At 37.6% G+C, this 22,122-nt stretch overlaps 1 protein-coding gene across 2 annotated transcripts in view; it reads right to left on the bottom strand.

Annotated features, from left to right (window-relative positions):
* LOC128663457 (uncharacterized) overlaps positions 1-14,314 on the bottom strand; it is a 260,004-nt gene extending 245,690 nt beyond the window's left edge. The window contains exon 1 of one of the 2 annotated variants that reach the window (XM_053717792.1): positions 14,153-14,314. The gene's annotated coding sequence lies outside the window, so the exon portion shown is untranslated. The remainder of the gene's footprint in view (positions 1-14,152) is intronic. The other variant, XM_053717790.1, reaches the window with a different exon arrangement.
* Positions 14,315-22,122: the final 7,808 nt, after the last annotated feature.

Here is a 22,122-nt window from a genome sequence, read left to right as displayed (position 1 = left end):
TTTCAAATTAAAGATGGACTTCTGTTTTGAGTAGTTAAATACCACAATCATCCAGATAGAAGACAATTGGTGTTACCTGTCAAACTAATAAAGCTTGTTCTGTCATCCTTGCATGATCAGCAAGGACATCTTGGGATAGATAAAACCTTTGGCATCTTGCAGGATAGATGTTATTGGTCAAAGATGAAAGAGTATGTAATAATACATTTATTAACCCCTATCCTGCCCCCCCTACACCGCCGCCACTGTACTAAATTTATTAACCCCTAACACCCCCCTAACTTTAATATTAATTAAATAAATCTAAATAATATTTATATTATTAACTAAATTATTCCTATTTAAAACTAAATACTTACCTTTAAAATATACCCTAATATAGCTACAATATAAATAATAATTATATTGTAGCTATTTTAGGATTTATTTTTATTTTACAGGTAACTTTCAATTTATTTTAACTAGGTACAATAGCTATTAAATAGTTATTAACTATTTAATAGCTACCTAGCTAAAATAAAGAGAAATTTACCTGTAAAATAAAAACTAACCTAAGTTACAATTACACCTAACACTACACTATCATTAAATAAATTATTCCTATTTAAAACTAAATACTTACCTGTAAAATAAACCCTAAGATAGCTACAATGTAATTAATTATTACATTGTAGCTATTTTAGGATTTATATTTATTTTACAGGTAACTTTGTATTTATTTTAGCTAGTTAGAATAGTTATTAAATAGTTATTAACTATTTAATAACTACCTAGCTAAAAGAAATACATTACCTGTAAAATAAATCCTAACCTAAGTTACAATTAAACCTAACACTACACTATCATTACATTAATTAAATAAATTAACTACAAATAACTACAAATAAATACAATTACATAAACTAACTGAAGTACAAAAAATAAAAAAAGCTAAGTTACAAAACAATAAAAAAAATAAGTTACAAACATTTAAAAAATATTACAACAATTTTAAGCTAATTACACCTAATCTAAGCCCCCTAATAAAATAACAAAGCCCCCCAAAATAAAAAATTCCCTACCCTATTCTACATTAAAAAAGTTCAAAGCTCTTTTACCTTACCAGCCCTTAAAAGGGCCTTTTGTGGGGCATGCCCCAAAGAAAACTGCTCTTTTGCCTGTACAACCCCCCAACATTAAAACCCACCACCCACATACCCCTAATCTAACCCAAACCTCCCTTAAAATAACCTAACACTACCCTCCTGAAGATCATCCTACCTTGAGTCGTCTTCACTCAGCTGAGCCACCGATGGAACTGAAGAGGAGATCTGGAGCGGCAGAAGTGATCCTCCAAGGGGCGCTGAAGAAGTCTTCTATCCGATGAAGTGATCCTCCAGGCGGCGCTGAAGAAGTCTTCCATCCGGGCGATGTCATCTTCCAAGCAGCGCTGAAGAAGTCTTCCATCCGGGCGATATCATCTTCCAAGCGGGGTCTTCATTCTTCTTTCTTCAGGATCTATCTTCATCCTGCCGACGCGGAACATCCTTCTTTCCCGACGGACTACCGACGAATGAAGGCTCCTTTAAGGGACATCATCCAAGATGGTGTCCCTTCAATTCCGATTGGCTGATAGGATTCTATCAGCCAATCGGAATTAAGGTAGGAAAAATTCCAATCAGCCAATCAGATTGAGCTCGCATTCTATTGGCTGATCGGAACAGATACACTAACTGGATTGCACAGCTGCATTACTCCAGTAAATGAGCGTGTTGTATATTAAAGAGATAACCCAGAGAATATTCTAGCAGTTTATTCTGCCTGAACAGTTTTCACAAATACACTAACTGGATTGTAGAGCAGCATTACATAAGGAAGTAACTGAGTTTACTGCAGTTGTCTGCAGTGAATGGTTTTGCAGTATGAGGCAAGTAGATTGCTGAAATTCAGTAACAAGGTAGAGATTGTTACGTTATTCTGTATTTCTGAGGAGAAGCTTTTGAGCATTGCATCGATCACAAGTAGCTTCATTCACAAGCAGCAAGGGATTATTACCTCAGCTAAACTCTATTAAGTATAGGAAACTGCATTGTGTAGCGCTACCTCAAAGTATTTTGCAACAACAGTCGTGTTTATTATTTCATGAGCTTATGAAGGACTTCTGAGTAAATAGGTATACTGATGTCATAAGAAGTTATTGTGAATAATATATATATTTGTATTTGTTACATTGTATGTTATTGGTTAAACAACTTTATAATAATGAAAGCAACATTTTATTTGAAGATTTCTTTGCATGGTTGTTACATGCTTCTGTACTAAAATTGTATAGAACCTCACACCCTATTACTCTAGAGTGTCCCCTATAGGTGGAGGCACTGCATCATACAGACATCCCTTCTATACCTGATTTTAACCCCCCTCTTACTCCCACTCTGCGGAGGCTAAGGTATCATTCACGAAACAGGTACACAGCATGACACTATCACCTACCCTTAGGGAAGGTCAGGAAAGGGTTTTACATATGTATATTTCAATGACATTGAGCACACATATTTTATTTAATGGTAGAGCATGACATTTTAATCTACTTTCTTATTTAATCCTATTATTCATTTTATTTCATTGTCTTTCAATCTTTATTTGAAAATCAAGAATGTAAGTTTAGTAGCAGGCCCATTTTATTTTAAAAACATGGGTTGTTCTTGCTGATTGATGGCTAAATAGCAGCCACCAATAAAAAAGTGCTGTACAGGGTTCTGAAACTAAAACAGGCTGCCTCCTTAGCTTAGATACCTTATTTTTCAAATAAAGATAGCCATAGTACGAGTAAATTAAAAGGTTGAATAAAAATTCATGCTCTATCTGAATCATGAAATCAGAAATAACATTATTTAAAAAAAAATATGAACAGAATAATATATATATATATATATATATATATATATATATATATATATATATATATATATATATATATACAAAGAGAGTCGTGATCTACCAGGAACGAACAACAGCTCATCAGCTAGTTCAATGGAGATTTACCCACCCGGAAGCAGCCTCTTTTAGTCCAGTGTGCTTTTCACAGAGGAAAACTTTCCTGAAGTATATCAGTCTGATCGCGCCAAGTAAGTCAGTCCAGCCCTGAAATACCAGGCAATTCTCCTCTGAACAAGGAACATGACAACCCCAGACGATCGTTACGGCCTCCTATGGGCCTCGTCAGTGAGGTGCAGCCACATTCCTCTAAGCACACTGGGCAAGGAGTCCACGTCTGGTTTCTGCCATCACCCATAAGGAGACTTCCCCAGGGTCATATTAATTTGCATACAAAGAGTGAAGCTCTCTATCAGGAACGAACAACAGCTCATCAGCTAGTTCAATGGCGATTTACCACCCGGACGCAGCCTCTTTAGAACCAGTGTGCTTTTCACAGAGGAAATAAAGCTTACATGCATTACAGCTGCAGATACATTACACAAAAGAAAAAATATCACATGGATCTAATGTTGACATACAACTTTATATGTTCACAGATCTCAGACGGCCAAGAGACAGAATCTCCCGGTCAGGCCACTGTCAATAGCGACACCAAGGAGCAACCGCTCTTCTCCCCCGCTACCATTAACACTGCTTGAGGGTCGTCCAGAGGATGAGTCAGGGACAGATGTGGACGTCCCTGATAGCCAAGGTAATTTTCAAGTATAATATTATGTTTGCAGTATTTAACATTAAAAAGGGATTTTTCTACAGGTTCATTCAGGATGCAGCTTAATGTAATGGATTGTGTTTTAGAATTAAAATGTTTGTACAAGTTTTTCATCATGTGTTCATAACAGTCTACAACAATGATGTGTATAATATAGGCCTTGTCACATATTCCTCATACTAACAATGATTTGTGTTTGTGCTTCATCTCTGAAAGACGACCAAGTACCGGGGGAGGATCCTGCCCCAGCCATCTCGCCGGCGCTGGCAGATGAGGAGGTGGCTGGAGGAGAATGTAAGAAAACGTAATATTATGTTGTAACAATTGTATCTTGATAATAAATTTGTAGAACATATTTTATTTTGTCTTTTTATAGCTCGCGATCAGGGGACACAGACCGAGCCCTTCCTGCTAGAATTGTTCCAACAACTGGCGGAGGGGCTCCAGATTGTCACCACTGCAGTGCGGGGGATACAGGAGGCCATACATCATTTTTTATAAAAAGTTTTAAGTTTGAGAAAAAAAAAGTTTTAATTTATTTATAATAAATATGTATTTAATCAAAATTATTGTGTAGCTGTATTCATTTAAATATTATTTTGAAAGGACATGAAAAGCAAAATATATCTTGAATGATGTATAAATAGCATGCAATGTGGTAAATTATTCTTTGGTTTTATATATATTTTTTATATAAATTTCATTTCTCTTCATTTTTTAAATATACTTTGATAAAGAGCATATGCAGATAAACTATGTACGGTAGCTGCTCATTGATGACTGCACATAGATGACTCATATGATTGGCTTCCACATGTGCATTGCTATTTCTGCTAAAAAGGATATCTGAGGAATAATAAAAGTACTAAGGTTGTAATGTTGCTTGAGATGGTCTTCTATATCCTCATAATAATATTTATGATATGACTTTGATGTCCCTTTAAAATCAGAAATAACATTATTTAAAAAAAAATATGAACAGAATAATAAATATATATATATATATATATATATATATATATATATATATATACATATATATTTACACATATATATTTACATATATATATATATACATAGATACATATATATATACATATATATTTACGTATATATACATAGATACATATATATATATATTTACATATATATATATATATATAGATACATATATATTTACATATATATTTACATGTATATAGATACATAAATATATATATATGAGAAAGCCTCTGATGAAGAAGGAGCTATATCTAGCGATCACCTTCAAAACGCGTAAGGTTTACCTAGGGGCCACATTTAAAGCCCCCTTTTTTTCGGTCGGACTTTACACTCTCTGAGCTATTAGCTTTGACCCATAACGGAGTTTGGACTGGTAATCGGCCGGTATAGCCATTCCTTTGAGTCATCCAAGTTCACCACCAGTTCTCCCTCTAATAGGAGAAGCAGATATACCTATCATTTTATGGATTTTACTTGTGTATATGCCTTATCGTTACCTCATTTTCATTGAGGTCACCTATTGTAAGTGTTCATTTGTCTTATTAAATTTACTCATATTTTTCAAACAGTATTACACTATGTTTTGCTTTTTTCTTTCGTTTACACATTACTGAGCAAATCTGTGGGGCAACCATCCGCCTAAAGGGTCCTGTAAGGAAGAGTCTTTGCCTTCTTTTGGGGACTACATCCTCCATTTGAGATCCCTCACCCTCTATCAAGCTGGGCAGTCTCCAAACCCTCCATCATGCTGGGCATACTCCAAACAAATGATTTAGAAGAAAGACAGATCATCTCCAGCAGTTTCCCAGGAAATCAGTGTCATCTCCATAAGGCGCTCTACACTCACCTCATATGATTGAGGGTGTATCCTGTAAGTAGCCATTTCACACAGCTGTTTGGATACATACCTCTGTGATTACCATTGAACTATATACAAACTCATTACAACATATTGCAAGACTATATAGTTCATTTTACAGGACCTGTATATCACAGCAGCTATTTATATTATTGTGATCATCTATATTATTGTAATCATTTTGTGTGCTTCTTACATCCAATCTATTTGGTTAATTCCTTTATGTCATTATATGGTTTGATGTATTCAGCACATTCATTCTTTTCAAACCCTTAGTCCTTTTAAAGGAAATTTTGGCAATATAAGATCAAATTGTTTCAGAGTGGGCACACCAACAGGCGCAGTAATTCCCTCTAGTACCTCTTCCCATACCAAATATATATATATATATATATATATATATATATATATATATATATACACACACACACATATACATACAGGTACATACATACATATTTACAAAAGTATGTATGTACATTATTAAAAATAATTTGAATACTTCACATTCCACTTCGCATCAAATATGTTGCAACTTGGTTGTTCAGATGTAAAAATCGGCTAGATTACGAGTTTTGCGTTATAGCGAAAAAGCAGCGTTATCAGGTTACAATGCTGCTTTTCCACTACCGCTGCTATTACGAGTCTTACAGGTTTAGGGGTACCGCACACTTTTTTGGCCTTACCGCTAATCAACTTATGCAAATTGTGTAAAGTCTTTTTTCAATGGGATTTTCATAGCGCCGATATTACAAGCTTATCCTGGGAGGCCAAAAAGTGAGCGGTACACCCTATCCCGTCAAGATTCGTAACGCATTCTAAAGTCAGTAGTTATGAGTTTTACACTACAAAGCTGTAGCATACAACTCATAACTAAAGTGCTAAAAAGTACACTAACACCCACAAACTACCTATTAACCCCTAAACTGAGGCCCTCCCGCATCGCAAACACTATAATAAAATTATTAACCCCTAATCTGCCGTTCCGGACATCGCTGCCACTATAATAAACATATTAACCCCTAAACTGCCGTACTCTTGCATCGCAAACATTAGTTAAATATTATTAACCCCTAATCTGCCATCCCTAACATCGCCGCCAGCTACCTACATATCTTAACCCCTAATCTGCCGCCCCTAACATCGCCGCCACTATACTAAAGTTATTAACCCCTAACCATAACTCTAACCCTAACCCCCCTAACTTAAATATAATTAAATTAAATCTTAATAAAACCTACTATTAATAACTAAATAATTCCTATTTAAAACTAAATACTTACCTATAAAATAAACCCTAAGCTAGCTACAATATAACTAATAGTTACATTGTAGCTAGCTTAGGGTTTATTTTTATTTTACAGGCAAGTTTGTATTTATTTTAACTAGGTAGAATAGTTACTAAATAGTTATTGACTATTAAATAACTACCTAGCTAAAATACTATGAAGAAAGAAACAAGCGCAGGCCCATATCAAGGTAGACGTTTGTATATTTTATTGCACACACACAAGTTAAAAACACGTACCAGATAAAAATAATAACAGACCTGTCCCCCATTCAGGGTTTGTGGCAAGTGTCCAGATATCAAAATGTCAAGCTCCCGTGTAACACAGTACAGAAGATAAAAAACAAATTACAAGATATTTAAACTAATTACACCTAATCTAATAGCCCTATCAAAATAAAAAAATCCCACCCAAAATAAAAAAACCCTAGCCTAAACAAAACTACCAATAGCCATTAAAAGGGCCTTTTGCGGGGCATTGCCCAAAGAAATCAGCTCTTTTACCTGTAAAAAAAATGCAAACTACCCCCCAACAGTAAAATCCACCACCCACACAACCAACCCCCAAAATAAAACCCTAACTAAAAAAACCTAAGCTCCCCATTGCCCTGAAAAGGGCATTTGGATGGGCATTGCCCTTAAAAGGGCATTTAGCTCTTTTGCAGACCAAACACCTAATCTAAAAATAAAACCCACCCAATACACCCTTAACAGTTTTGAAGAGCCGACATCCATCATCAACGAAGCCGGGAGAAGTTTTCATCCAATCGGAATTAAGGTTGAAAAAATCCTATTGGCTGATGCCGCTTCACTGAGGAGTTCTCCCGGCTTCGTTGACGATGGATGTCGGCTCTTCAAAACTGTAAGTGGATCTTCAGGGTTAGTGTTAGGATTTTTTTAAGAGTGTATTGGGTGGGTTTTATTTTTAGATTAGGTGTTTGGGCTGCAAAAGAGCTAAATGCCCTTTTAAGATCAATGCCCATCCAAATGCCCTTTTCAGGGAAATGGGGAGCTTAGGTTTTTTAAGTTAGGGTTTTATTTGGGGTTTGGTTGTGTGGGTGGTGGGTTTTACTGTAAAAGGCCCTTTTAAGGGCTATTGGTAGTTTAGTTTAGGCTAGGTTTTTTTTTTTTATTTTGGGTGGGCTTTTTTTATTTTAGAGGCAAGTTTGTATTTATTTTAACTAGGTAGCATAGTTATTAAATATTTATTAACTATTTAATAACTGCCTAGCTAAAATAAAGACAAATTTACCTGTAAAATAAAACCTAACCTAAGTTACACTAACACCTAACACTACACTATAATTAATAAATTAACTAAATTAAATACAATTACCTCAATTAAATAAAATTAGCTAAAGTACAACAAAAAAATCACTAAATTACAGATATTTAAACTAATTACACCTAATCTAATAGCCCTATTAAAATAAAAAAGCCCCCCCAAAATAAAAAAAAATCCTAGACTAAACTAAACTACCAATAGCCCTTAAAAGGGCCTTTTGCGGGGCATTGCCCCAAAGTAATCAACTTTTTTACCTGTAAAAAAAAATGCAAACAACCCCCAACAGTAAAACCCACCACCCACACAACCAACCCCCCAAATAAAATACTATCTAAAAAAACCTAAGCTCCCCATTGCCCTGAAAAGGGCATTTGGATGGGCATTGCCCTTAAAAGGGCAGTTAGCTCTATTGCCGCCCAAAGTCCCTAACCTAAAAATAAAACTCACCCAAAACACCCTTAAAAAACCTAACACTAACCCCCTGAAGATCGACTTACCGGGAGACGTCTTCATCCAAGCCGGGCCGAAGTCCTCAACGAAGCCAGGCAGAAGTCGTTCATCCAGACGGTATCTTCTATCTTCTTCCATCCGACTCGGAGGGGGTCCATCTTCAAGACATCCGACGCAGAGCATCCTCTTCATCCGGAGTCGTCTTACTGAATGACGGTTCCTATAAATGACGTCATCCAAGATGGCGTCCCTTAGATTCCGATTGGCTGATAGAATTCTATCAGCCAATCGGAATTAAGGTAGAAAAAATCCTATTGGCTGATGCAATCAGCCAATAGGATTGAAGTTCAATCTTATTGGCTGATCCAATCAGCCAATAGGATTGAGCTCACATTCTATTGGCTGATCCAATGCAGCCAATAGGATTGAGCTCGCATTCTATTGGCTGTTCCAAAGGATGACGTCACTTAAAGGTACCTTCATTCAGCTTTAGTCGTTGGATGAAGAGGAAGATCCTTGTCGGATGTCTTGAAGATGAACCCGCTCCGCGCCGGATGGGTGAAGATAGAAGATGCCGTCTGGATGAAGACTTCTGCCTGTCTGGAGGACCACTTTGTCCGGCTTGGATGAAGACTTCTCCCGGCTTCGTTGAGGACTTCGGCCCGGCTTGGATGAAGACATCTACCGGTAAATCGATCTTCAGGGGGTTGGTGTTTTTTAAGGGTGTTTTGGGTGGGTTTTATTTTTAGGTTAGGTACTTTGGGCGGCAATAGAGCTAACTGCCCTTTTAAGAGCAATGCCCATCCAAATGCCCTTTTCAGGGCAATGGGGAGCTTTGTTTTTTTTAGATAGTATTTTATTTGGTTGGTTGGTTGGTTGGTTGTGTGGGTGGTGGGTTTTACTGTCGGGGGGTTGTTTGTATTTTTTTTTACAGGTAAAAGAGCTGCTTTCTTTGGGGCAATGCCCCGCAAAAGGCCCTTTTAAGGGCTATTGGTAGTTTAGTTTAGGCTAGGGTTTTTTTTTATTTTGGGGGGCTTTTTTATTTTAATAGGGCTATTACATTAGGTGTAATTAGTTTAAATATCTTTAATTTGTTTATTATTTTCTGTAATTTAGTGGGGGGGTTTTGTACTTTAGCTAATTTAATTTAATTGAGGTAATTGTATTTAATTTAGTAAATTTATTTAATTATAGTTTAGTTTTAGGTGTTAGTGTAACTTAGGTTAGGTTTTATTTTACAGGTAAATTTGTCTTTATTTTAGCTAGGTAGTTATTAAATAGTTAATAACTATTTAATAACTATTCTACCTAGTTAAAATAAATACAAACTTGTCTGTAAAATAAAAAAAAAACCCTAAGATAGCTACAATGTAACTATTAGTTAATGATAGTAATTTTATTTAGATTTATTTAAATTATATTTAAGTTAGGGGGTGTTAGGGTTAGACTTAGGTTTAGGGGTTAATAACTTTAATATAGTGGCGGTGACATTGGGGGTGGCAGATTAGGGGTTAATAAATGTAGGTAGGTGGCGGCGATGTTAGGGACGGCAGATAGGGGTTAATAATATTTAACTAATGTTTGCGAGGAGGGAGTGCAGCGGTTTAGGGGTTAATATGTTTATAATAGTGGCGGCGACGTTGGGGGTGGCAGATTAGGGGTTCATAAATATAATGTAGGTGGCGGCGGTGTCCAGAGTGGCAGATTAGGGGTTAAAATCAGTTTCGGATCCGTTTGTCTTTTCAGATCTGTTCGATTTTTCGGATCCATTTGTTTTTTCGGATCCATTCTTGTTTCATAGGCATTATTTTATTCTGAACTAAGTTATAGAATAATGCATATGAATAAAGAATGGATCCGAAAAAAACTAAAGGATCTGAAAAACTATTTAATTTTACGTATCTAATGTGCCGGCGAATGCCGAAACAAAATTATCTGAAACCGCTGCTACCACCCACGCTGCCACTAAAGAAAGCTATTAACCACTAAAGCGCAGCCCCCCCACCTAAACCTATTAACCCCTAAACCGCAGCCCCCCCCACATCGCCGACACTAACTAAATCACTAAATAAAATTATTAACCCCTAAAACGCCGTCCCCCAACATCGCCGACACTAATTAAACCTATTATCCCCTAAACTGCACCCCCAACATTACCTAAACCTATTAACCCCTAAACCGCTGTTCCCGAACATCGCCAACACTAACTAAATCACTAAATAAAGTATTAACCCCTAAACCACCGTTCCCAGACATCTCCGACACTAACTAAACCTATTAACCCCTAAACCGCACCCCTGCCACATTGCAACAACCTAAATTAAACTATATTAACCCCTAACCCTAACCGTAACCCTAAACCTAACTCTAACCCTAACACTCTAACCCTAACCCCCTAACTTTAACATAAGTTAAATAGAGCTAAATTAAAGTTACAATTATTAAAGGGACACTGAACCCAAAATTTTTGTTTCATGTTTCAGATAGAGCATGACATTTTAAGCAACTTTCTAATTTACTCCTGTTATCACATTTTCTTCATTCTCTTGGTATCATTATTTGAAATGCAAGAATGTAAGTTTAGATGCCGGTGTTCTGTTAAGGGGCCGAATTTTTGAAAAGAGCGAACCATGTCACTTCCTGTGATGTTACTTCAGCTGTTGTGAGCATGCGTGCCAGTGTCATCACATACCTGGCCGCATACATCACTGGAAACTATTTAGACCTGTGAAATTCAGAAGCCTTTCTATAGCGCATGCGTGGGATTTTCTATCACAAATGTGGTGGTTTATGGAAAGCTGTTTATTTGTCTCCTCGGCAATATTCGGAAGTCCACTGCAACTAGTCCCATTAAGCTGAGTCTCCGTGCGTGTATGAAAAACAGCCACTCGGCTTTCGCCACTGCTTCTTCTGCTGATCCAATGCTTACTGCTGCAACAAATGTTTAAACAATGACATTGAAGGGAGCCTGTGAAAAGCTGCATTGGATCAGCAAAAGAAGCAGTGGCGATAGCCATGTGGCTGTTTGTCATACACGCACGGAGACTCAGCTTAATGGGAGTAGTTGCAGTGGGGGGGGCGGACTTCCGAATATTGGCGAGGAGACGAATAAACAGCTTTCCATAAACCCCCCCATTTGTGATAGAAAATCCCACGCATGCGCTATAGAAAGGCTTCTGAATTTCACAGGTCTAAATAGTTTCCCAGTGACATATGCGGCCAGGTATGTGATGACGCTGGCACGCATGCGCATTAGGGCCAAAATGTGTACAACAGCTGATGTAACGTCACAGGAAGTGACATGGTTCGCTCTTTTCAAAAGTTTGGCCCCTTAACAGAACACCAGCCCATTTTTGGTGAACAACCTGGGTTGATCTTGCTGATTGGTGGATAAATCCTTCCACCAATAAAAAAGTGCTGTCCAGAGTACTGAACAAAAAAAACAAGCTTGGGTGCATTTTTCAAATAAAGATAGCAAGAGAATGAAGAAAATTGATAATAGGAGAAAATTAGAACGTTGTTTAAAATTGCATGCTCTATCTGAATCACAAAAGAAAAAAATTGGCTTCAGTGTCCCTTTAACTAAATAATACCTATCTAAAACTAAATACAAACTTACCTGTGAAATAAAAATGAAACCTAAGCTAGCTACAATATCACTGATAGTTATATTGTAGCTAGCTTAGATTTTTATTTCACAGGTAAGTTTGTATTTATTTTAAATAGGTAGACTAATTAGTAAATAGTTATTAACTATTTACTAACTACCTAGTTAAAATAAATACAAACTTACCTATGAAATAAAAGTAAAACCTAAGCTGCCTTACACTAAAGCCTAACATTACAAAAAAAAACTAACATTACAAAAATAAAAAACCTACCATTACAAAAAATAAAAAACTCTAAAATTATGAAAAATAAAAAACCTACCATTACAAAAAATAACAAACGAAATGATGATCCAAAACAATAAAATGATTCCTATTCTAATACCACGTTTTTTAAAAAAAAAAAAAACACCCCAAAATAAAAAAACCTTAATCTATAATAAACTACCAAGGGCCCTTAAAAGGGCCTTTTGTAGGGCATTGCCCTAAAGTTAACAGCTCTTTTGCTAAAAAATAAAATCAAACACCCCTAACAGTATACAAACCCCCACCCCCCAAACCCACAAAATAAAAATAAAGTTGTTAAACCTAATCTACCCATTGCCCTGAAAAGGGCATTTGTATGGGCATTGCCCTTAAAAGGGCATTCAGCTCTTTTACTGCCCATTAAAAATAAATAAATACACAAAATAACCAACAAATTGTTGAAAATTATAAAAATTATTAATATTCTAAACAATTTAAAAAAAAAACACGCCAAAATAAAAAACCCTTAATCTATAATAAACTACCAAGAGCCCTTAAAAGGCCCTTTTGTAGGGCATTGCCCTAAAGTTAACATGCTAAAAAAGAAAATCAAACACCCCTAACAGTATACAAACCCCCAACTAACTGACTTTTAAATGAGTTAGGACTCTTGGCAGGGTAGGGTGTACCGCTCACTTTTTGGCCTCCCAGGACAGACTCGTAATACCGGCCATATGGAAGTCCCATAGAAAAAATACTTTACAAAGTTTACGTAAGTCGTTTTGCGGTAAGGCCAAAGAAGTGTGCGGTACACCTAAACCTTCAAGACTCGTAATACCAGTGGGCGTAAAAAAAGCAGCGTTAGGACCTCTTAACTCTGATTTTTTACCCTGACCCACAACTCGTAATCTAGCCGATAAAATGTTAAGTAAGCTTTAGAAAATCAGTAGCATGGATTAAAAAAGAAATGGTTAAGCTGGAAAGTTTGTGAGGCCAGTGAAGCCCCAAAGGCTGCAGAGACCTCTTAGAGAATTTGCCAACTGTTTGATGCAAGTGAATACATTTTCTTCCCCCTTGTCTATAAACCAAATGCCCTCAGTGCCACTGTGCCCTGTACAGCTACACCCTCCAGCACGTTCTAGTAGTAAATATGCAGCAGTAATTACTAGTGAAGGTGACACTAAGCAACAGACCAGCTACTACAATAATTCTAACTTTTGTTTCTCAGCTCTCGTCTTTTTCTTCACCTTTCATGTATATTGTGCTAAAATGTCAAAATCTCACCACTGCTTTAACCCCCCCCCCTTTTATATAGAATCCTGACATGAATAGATTTTTTTGTTTGCTTATACAGTTTAGTCCACTGTCCTGAACTTGCAGAAGTTAAAATGTCAGTGAACCTTTATTTTAAAAAGGTTACTATGGCCAGTGATCGTATCTGCTAGTGCTCACTGCATTACAAAAGATTTGTATGCAAAATATTTTGTTTTAAATAATTCATACTGCATTGTTTTACACTCCATTGAAATACCTCTTAAAAAAACGTTTATTAATGAGCACCTACCTCTTTAGAAAATAAGTTAAATTGCAGGTAAAAAATGCAAAATAAATAAATGAAATACATAAAATTTTATATTATTATACATTTCTGTAAGGAATTTAATTTTTAGTCTAATGTCCCATTAATCTCTAAAATGAGTAATTTAAATAAAATCAAGCATCTTACCCTAACAGGGGGGGCGTTGACTTCTGTATCTAAAAGACTCTCTGCTTTAACCTCTGTGAGTTCTGCTTTGCTTTACTCCCCTACTTTCTCTTCCTCTCTTTTCTTCTCAGACTTCTGTCAGCTCCGAGCTCAGTGCAAGGAATATGCTAACTACACAGGGAAGATAATGTTTTTTGATACCAGTAAGAGGAAATGAAAAGCAATACCAGCCAATAGGGAGAAGAAATTGGAGGGAGGGATCAGGAAATAGCTTAAGGGATAGCCAGAAATAACTTGAATTTATGAGAAATGAAAAACACAAAAAACAGGTCCCTATTATCTTCAGCAGTCATATAATATTTTTTCTTTTTCCTCCATTCTTTCCCTGCCCCCCCCCCCCCCATTGTTGTTATCCTTTTATGACCAATTTTGCTCTTTTCCAGCCACACCCAAATTATTTTTGTTATCCTTTATTGAGGATGAATTAATCTTAAAATGTTGCCCTTCAAATTTTATTCTTAAAAAAAATATAAAATAAAATTCTAATATACAATGTCACATTAGTTTTAGATATTTGAACTTTAATTACAGCATACTATCAAAGTCTATGAGAATCAACACTTAGGGGCTGATTCTCTAAGCATTGCAAGATTAGACATGGTTTTTCATGCTGACCCTCACAAGGGCTAGCGTGGGGGGAGTTATTGTAAAAAGGTTGCAGACCCTGTATGTGGCGAAATAGCTCCTATGTAAAGTAATCAAGCTCGCTGGAAAGGGACACCACTCCATAGGGGTATATTTATCAATGTGCGAGCAGACATGATACGAAGTAGCGTATCTTGTTCGCTGCACATCGATAAATGCAGACGGCATACACTGTCGGCATTTATCATTGCACCAGCAGTCCTTGTGAACTGCTGGTGCAATGCCGCCCCTGCAGATTCTCAGCCAATCGGCCGCTAGCAGAGGGTGTCAATCAACCCAATCGTATTCGGTCAGGTTGATTTCTGTCCGCCGCCTCAGAGCAGGCGGACAAGTTATGGAGCAGCGGTCTTTAGACCGCTGCTTCATAACTTCTGTTTCCGGCGAGCCTGAAAGCTCGCCGGAAACAAGGGGCATCAAGCTCCATACAGAGCTTGATCAATATGCCCCATAGAGTGAGGTTAGCAGGGTGGGGGTGAACTTTAAAAATTAAAGGGACATTCCAGTCAAAACTGAAATGCACATAAATGAATTACATCTTTGAATAGAAACATATTTGCAGTATACATATATTGGCAAGAAAGCTTCTAGTAAAAGTTTTCACTGTTTTAGTGTTACAATTTGTCTCTGCATTAGACATGTGCGCCGCTGAAAAATTCATTTAGTTTCATTTTCAATTAGCTAAAAAATAATTTTTTTTCAGCAAATTAGCTTAGTTAAGTTTTTTTTAAAAAATCGTTTTGGCAAATTAGTTATGTTCCATTAAAACAGTTTCGGATCCGTTCGTCTTTTCAGATCTGTTCGATTTTTCGGATCCATTTGTTTTTTTGGATCCATTCTTGTTTCATATGCATTATTTTATTCTGAACTAAGTTATAGAATAATGCATATGAATAAAGAATGGATCCGAAAAAAACTAAAGGATCTGAAAAACTATTTAATTTTACGTATCTAATGTGCCGGCTAATGCCGAAACTAAATTATCTGAAACCGCCGCTGCCACCCATGCCGCCACTAAAGAAAGCTATTAACCACTAAAGCGCAGCCCCCCCACCTAAACCTATTAACCCCTAAACCGCAGCCCCCCCCACATCGCCGACACTAACTAAATCACTAAATAAAATTATTAACCCCTAAAACGCCGTCCCCCAACATCGCCGACACTAATTAAACCTATTATCCCCAAAACTGCACCCCCACAGCGCCAACACTCAAAAAAGGGTCTAACGCTCACTTTTCAGCCGCGACTTTTCCATACCGCAGATCCCCTTACGTCAATTGCGTATCCTATCTTTTCAATGGGATTTTTCTAACTCCGGTATTTAGAGTCGTGTCTGAAGTGAGCGTTAGAAATCTAACGACAAAACTCCAGCCGCAGGAAAAAAGTCAGTAGTTAAGAGCTTTCTGGGCTAACGCCGGTTTATAAAGCTCTTAACTACTGTGCTCTAAAGTACACTAACACCCATAAACTACCTATGTACCCCTAAACCGAGGCCCCCCCACATCGCCGACACTCGATTACATTTTTTTAACCCCTAATCTGCCGACCGCCACCTACGTTATACTTATGTACCCCTAATCTGCTGCCCCTAACACCGCCGACCCCTATATTATATTTATTAACCCCTAACCTGCCCCCCACAATGTCGCCGCCAGCTACCTACAATAATTAACCCCTAATCTGCCGACTGCAAAGCGCCGCCACCTACGTTATACTTATGTACTTCTAATCTGCTGCCCCTAACACCGCCGACCCCTATATTATATTTATTAACCCTTAATCTGCCCCCCTCAACGTCGCCTCCACCTGCCTACACTTATTAACCTCTAATCTGCCGAGCGGACCGCACCGCTACTATAATAAAGTTATTAACCCCTAATCCGCCTCACTAACCCTATAATAAATAGTATTAACCCCTAATCTGCCCTCCCTAACATCGCCGACACCTAACTTCAATTATTAACCCCTAATCTGACGACCGGAGCTCACCGCTATTCTAATAAATGTATTAACCCCTAAAGCTAAGTCTAACCCTAACACTAACACCCCCCTAAGTTAAATATAATTTAAATCTAACGAAATAAATTAACTCTTATTAAATAAATTATTCCTATTTAAAGCTAAATACTTACCTGTAAAATAAATCCTAATATAGCTACAATATAAATTAAAATTATATTATAGCTATTTTAGGATTAATATTTATTTTACAGGTAACTTTGTATTTATTTTAACCAGGTACAATAGCTATTAAATAGTTAAGAACTATTTAATAGCTAAAATAGTTAAAATAATTACAAAATTACCTGTAAAATAAATCCTAACCTAAGTTACAATTAAACCTAACACTACACTATCAATAAATTAATCAAATAAACTACCTACAATTACCTACAATTAACCTAACACTACACTATCAATAAATTAATTAAATACAATTCCTACAAATAAATACAATTAAATAAACTAGCTAAAGTACAAAAAATAAAAAAAAACTAAGTTACAAAAAATAAAAAAATATTTACAAACATAAGAAAAATATTACAACAATTTTAAACTAATTACACCTACTCTAAGCCCCCTAATAAAATAACAAAGCCCCCCAAAATAAAAAAATGCCCTACCCTATTCTAAATTACTAAAGTTCAAAGCTCTTTTACCTTACCAGCCCTGAACAGGGCCCTTTGCGGGGCATGCCCCAAGAAGTTCAGCTCTTTTGCCTGTAAAAAAAACATACAATACCCCCCCCCAACATTACAACCCACCACCCACATACCCCTAATCTAACCCAAACCCCCCTTAAATAAACCTAACACTAAGCCCCTGAAGATCATCCTACCTTGTCTTCACCTCACCAGGTATCACCGATCCGTCCTGGCTCCAAAATCTTCATCCAACCCAAGCGGGGGCTGGCGATCCATCATCCGGTGGCTGAAGAGGTCCAGAAGAGGCTCCAAAGTCTTCATCCTATCCGGGAAGAAGAGTAGATCCGGACCGGCAACCATCATCTTCCAAGCGGCATCTTCTATCTTCATCCGATGAGGACCGGCTCCATCCTGAAGACCTCCGACGCGGACCCATCTACATCCGGCGACGTCCAACTGAAGAATGAAGGTTCCTTTAAGGGACGTCATCCAAGATGGCGTCCCTCGAATTCCGATTGGCTGATAGGATTCTATCAGCCAATCGGAATTAAGGTAGGAATATTCTGATTGGCTGATGGAATCAGCCAATCAGAATCAAGTTCAATCCGATTGGCTGATCCAATCAGCCAATCAGATTGAGCTTGCATTCTATTGGCTGTTCCGATCAGCCAATAGAATGCGAGCTCAATCTGATTGGCTGATTGGATCAGCCAATCGGATTGAACTTGATTCTGATTGGCTGATTCCATCAGCCAATCAGAATATTCCTACCTTAATTCCGATTGGCTGATAGAATCCTATCAGCCAATCGGAATTCGAGGGACGCCATCTTGGATGACGTCCCTTAAAGGAACCTTCATTCTTCAGTTGGACGTCGCCGGATGAAAATGGGTCCGCGTCGGAGGTCTTCAGGATGGAGCCGGTCCTCATCGGATGAAGATAGAAGATGCCGCTTGGAAGATGATGGTTGCCGGTCCGGATCTACTCTTCTTCCCGGATAGGATGAAGACTTTGGAGCCTCTTCTGGACCTCTTCAGCCACCGGATGATGGATCGCCAGCCCCCGCTTGGGTTGGATGAAGATTTTGGAGCCAGGACGGATCAGTGATACCTGGTGAGGTGAAGACAAGGTAGGATGATCTTCAGGGGCTTAGTGTTAGGTTTATTTAAGGGGGGTTTGGGTTAGATTAGGGGTATGTGGGTGGTGGGTTGTAATGTTGGGGGGGGGTATTGTATGTTTTTTTTACAGGCAAAAGAGCTGAACTTCTTGGGGCATGCCCCGCAAAGGGCCCTGTTCAGGGCTGGTAAGGTAAAAGAGCTTTGAACTTTAGTAATTTAGAATAGGGTAGGGCATTTTTTTATTTTGGGGGGCTTTGTTATTTTATTAGGGGGCTTAGAGTAGGTGTAATTAGTTTAAAATTGTTGTAATATTTTTCTTATGTTTGTAAATATTTTTTTATTTTTTGTACTTTAGCTAGTTTATTTAATTGTATTTATTTGTAGGAATTGTATTTAATTAATTTATTGATAGTGTAGTGTTAGGTTAATTGTAGGTAATTGTAGGTAGTTTATTTGATTAATTTATTGATAGTGTAGTGTTAGGTTTAATTGTAACTTAGGTTAGGATTTATTTTACAGGTAATTTTGTAATTATTTTAACTATTTTAGCTATTAAATAGTTCTTAACTATTTAATAGCTATTGTACCTGGTTAAAATAAATACAAAGTTACCTGTAAAATAAATATTAATCCTAAAATAGCTATAATATAATTTTAATTTATATTGTAGCTATATTAGGATTTATTTTACAGGTAAGTATTTAGCTTTAAATAGGAATAATTTATTTAATAAGAGTTAATTTATTTCGTTAGATTTAAATTATATTTAACTTAGGGGGGTGTTAGTGTTAGGGTTAGACTTAGCTTTAGGGGTTAATACATTTATTAGAATAGCGGTGAGCTCCGGTCGTCAGATTAGGGGTTAATAATTTAAGTTAGGTGTCGGCGATGTTAGGGAGGGCAGATTAGGGGTTAATACTATTTATTATAGGGTTAGTGAGGTGGATTAGGAGTTAATAACTTTATTATAGTAGCGCTCAGGTCCGCTCGGCAGATTAGGGGTTAATAAGTGTAGGCAGGTGGAGGCGACGTTGTGGGGGGCAGATTAGGGGTTAATAAATATAATATAGGGGTCGGCGGTGTTAGGGCAGCAGATTAGGGGTACATAAGGATAATGTAAGTAGCGGCGGTTTACGGAGCGGCAGATTAGGGGTTAAAAATAAAATGCAGGTGTCAGCGATAGCGGGGGCGGCAGATTAGGGGTTAATAAGTGTAAGGTTAGGGGTGTTTAGACTCGGGGTACATGTTAGGGTGTTAGGTGCAGACTTAGGAGGTGTTTCCGCATAGCAAACAATGGGGCTGCGTTAAGAGCTGAACGCGGCTTTTTTGCAGGTGTTAGGTTTTTTTTCAGCTATGGGGGAATCGTGCACGAGCACGTTTTTGAGGCTGGCCGCTTGCGTAAGCAACTCTGGTATCGAGAGTTGAAGCTGCGTTACAAATGCTCTACGCTCCTTTTTTGGAGCCTAACGCAGCCTTTATGTGGACTCTCAATACCAGAGTTATTTTTATGGTGCGGCCAGAAAAAAGCCGGCGTTAGATTTTCGGGTCGTTACCGACAAAACTCCAAATCTAGCCGTATCTAAATCACTAAGGCCTAGATTTGGAGTTTGGCGGTAGCCGTGAAAACCAGCGTTAGAGGCTCCTAATGCTGGTTTTAGGCTACCGCCGGTATTTGGAGTCACTCAAAATAGGGTCTAACGCTCACTTTTCAGCCGCGACTTTTCCATACCACAGATCCCCTTACGTAAATTGCGTATCCTTTCTTTTCAATGGGATCTTTCTAACTCCGGTATTTAGAGTCGTGTCTGAAGTGAGCGTTAGACATCTAACGACAAAACTCCAGCAGCAGGAAAAAAGTCAGTAGTTAAGAGCTTTCTGGGCTAACGCCGGTTTATAAAGCTCTTAACTACTGTACTCTAAAGTACACTAACACCCATAAACTACCTATGTACCCCTAAACCGAGGTCCCCCCACATCGCCGCAACTCGATTAATTTTTTTTAACCCCTAATCTGCCGACCGCCACCTACGTTATACTTATGTACCCCTAATCTGCTGCCCCTAACACCGCCGACCCCTGTATTATATTTATTAAACCCTAACCTGCCCCCCACAACGTCGCCTCCACCTACCTACACTTATTAACCCCTAATCTGCCGACCGCAAAGCGCCGCCACCTACGTTATCCTTATGTACCCCTAATCTGCTGCCCCTAACACCGCCGACCCCTATATTATATTTATTAACCCCTAATCTGCCCCCCACAACGTCGCCTCCACCTGCCTACACTTATTAACCCCTAATCTGCAGACCGCAAAGCGCCGCCACCTACGTTATCCTTATGTACCCCTAATCTGCTGCCCCTAACACCGCCGACCCCTATATTATATTTATTAACCCCTAATCTGCCCCCCACAACGTCGCCTCCACCTGCCTACACTTATTAACCCCTAATCTGTCGACCGGAGCTCACCGCTATTCTAATAAATGTATTAACCCCTAAAGCTAAGTCTAACCCTAACACTAACACCCCCCTAAGTTAAATATAATTTACATCTAACGAAATTAATTAACTCTTATTAAATTAATTATTCCTATTTAAAGATAAATACTTACCTGTAAAATAAATCCTAATATAGCTATAATATAAATTATAATTATATTATAGCTATTTTAGGATTTATATTTATTTTACAGGTAACTTTGTATTTATTTTAACCAGGTACAATAGCTATTAAATAGTTAAGAACTATTTTATAGCTAAAATAGGTAAAATAATTACAAAATTACCTGTAAAATAAATCCTAACCTAAGTTACAATTAAACCTAACACTACACTATCAATAAATTAATTAAATAAACTACCTACAATTACCTACAATTAACCTAACACTACACTATCAATAAATTAATTAAATACAATTCCTACAAATAAATACAATTAAATAAACTAGCTAAAGTACAAAAAATAAAAAAGAACTAAGTTACAAAAAATAAAAAAATATTTACAAACATAAGAAAAATATTACAACAATTTTAAACTAATTACACCTACTCTTAGCCCCCTAATAAAATAACAAAGCCCCCCAAAATAAAAAAATGCCCTACCCTATTCTAAATTACTAAAGTTCAAAGCTCTTTTACCTTACCAGCCCTGAACAGGGCCCTTTGCGGGGCATGCCCCAAAGAATTCAGCTCTTTTGCCTGTAAAAAAAAAACATACAATACCCCCCCCCAACATTACAACCCACCACCCACATACCCCTAATCTAACCCAAACCCCCCTTAAATAAACCTAACACTAAGCCCCTGAAGATCTTCCTACCTTATCTTCACCCTGCCAGGTTCACCGATCCGTCCTGAAGAGCTCCTCCGATTTCCTGATCCAAGCCCAAGCGGGGGGCTGAAGAGGTCCATGATCCGGCTGACGTCTTCATCCAAGCGGGAGCTGAAGAGGTCCATGATCCGGATGAAGTCTTCATCCAAGCGGGAGCTGAAGAGGTCCATGATCCGGATGAAGTCTTCT

The sequence above is a fragment of the Bombina bombina genome, chromosome 6 (assembly GCF_027579735.1).
Source record: "Bombina bombina isolate aBomBom1 chromosome 6, aBomBom1.pri, whole genome shotgun sequence".
In the NCBI taxonomy this organism is placed as follows: Eukaryota; Metazoa; Chordata; class Amphibia; order Anura; family Bombinatoridae; genus Bombina; species Bombina bombina.
The sequence above is the reverse complement of the archived record's forward strand: the minus strand, read 5'-3'. Positions and strand labels throughout refer to the sequence as shown.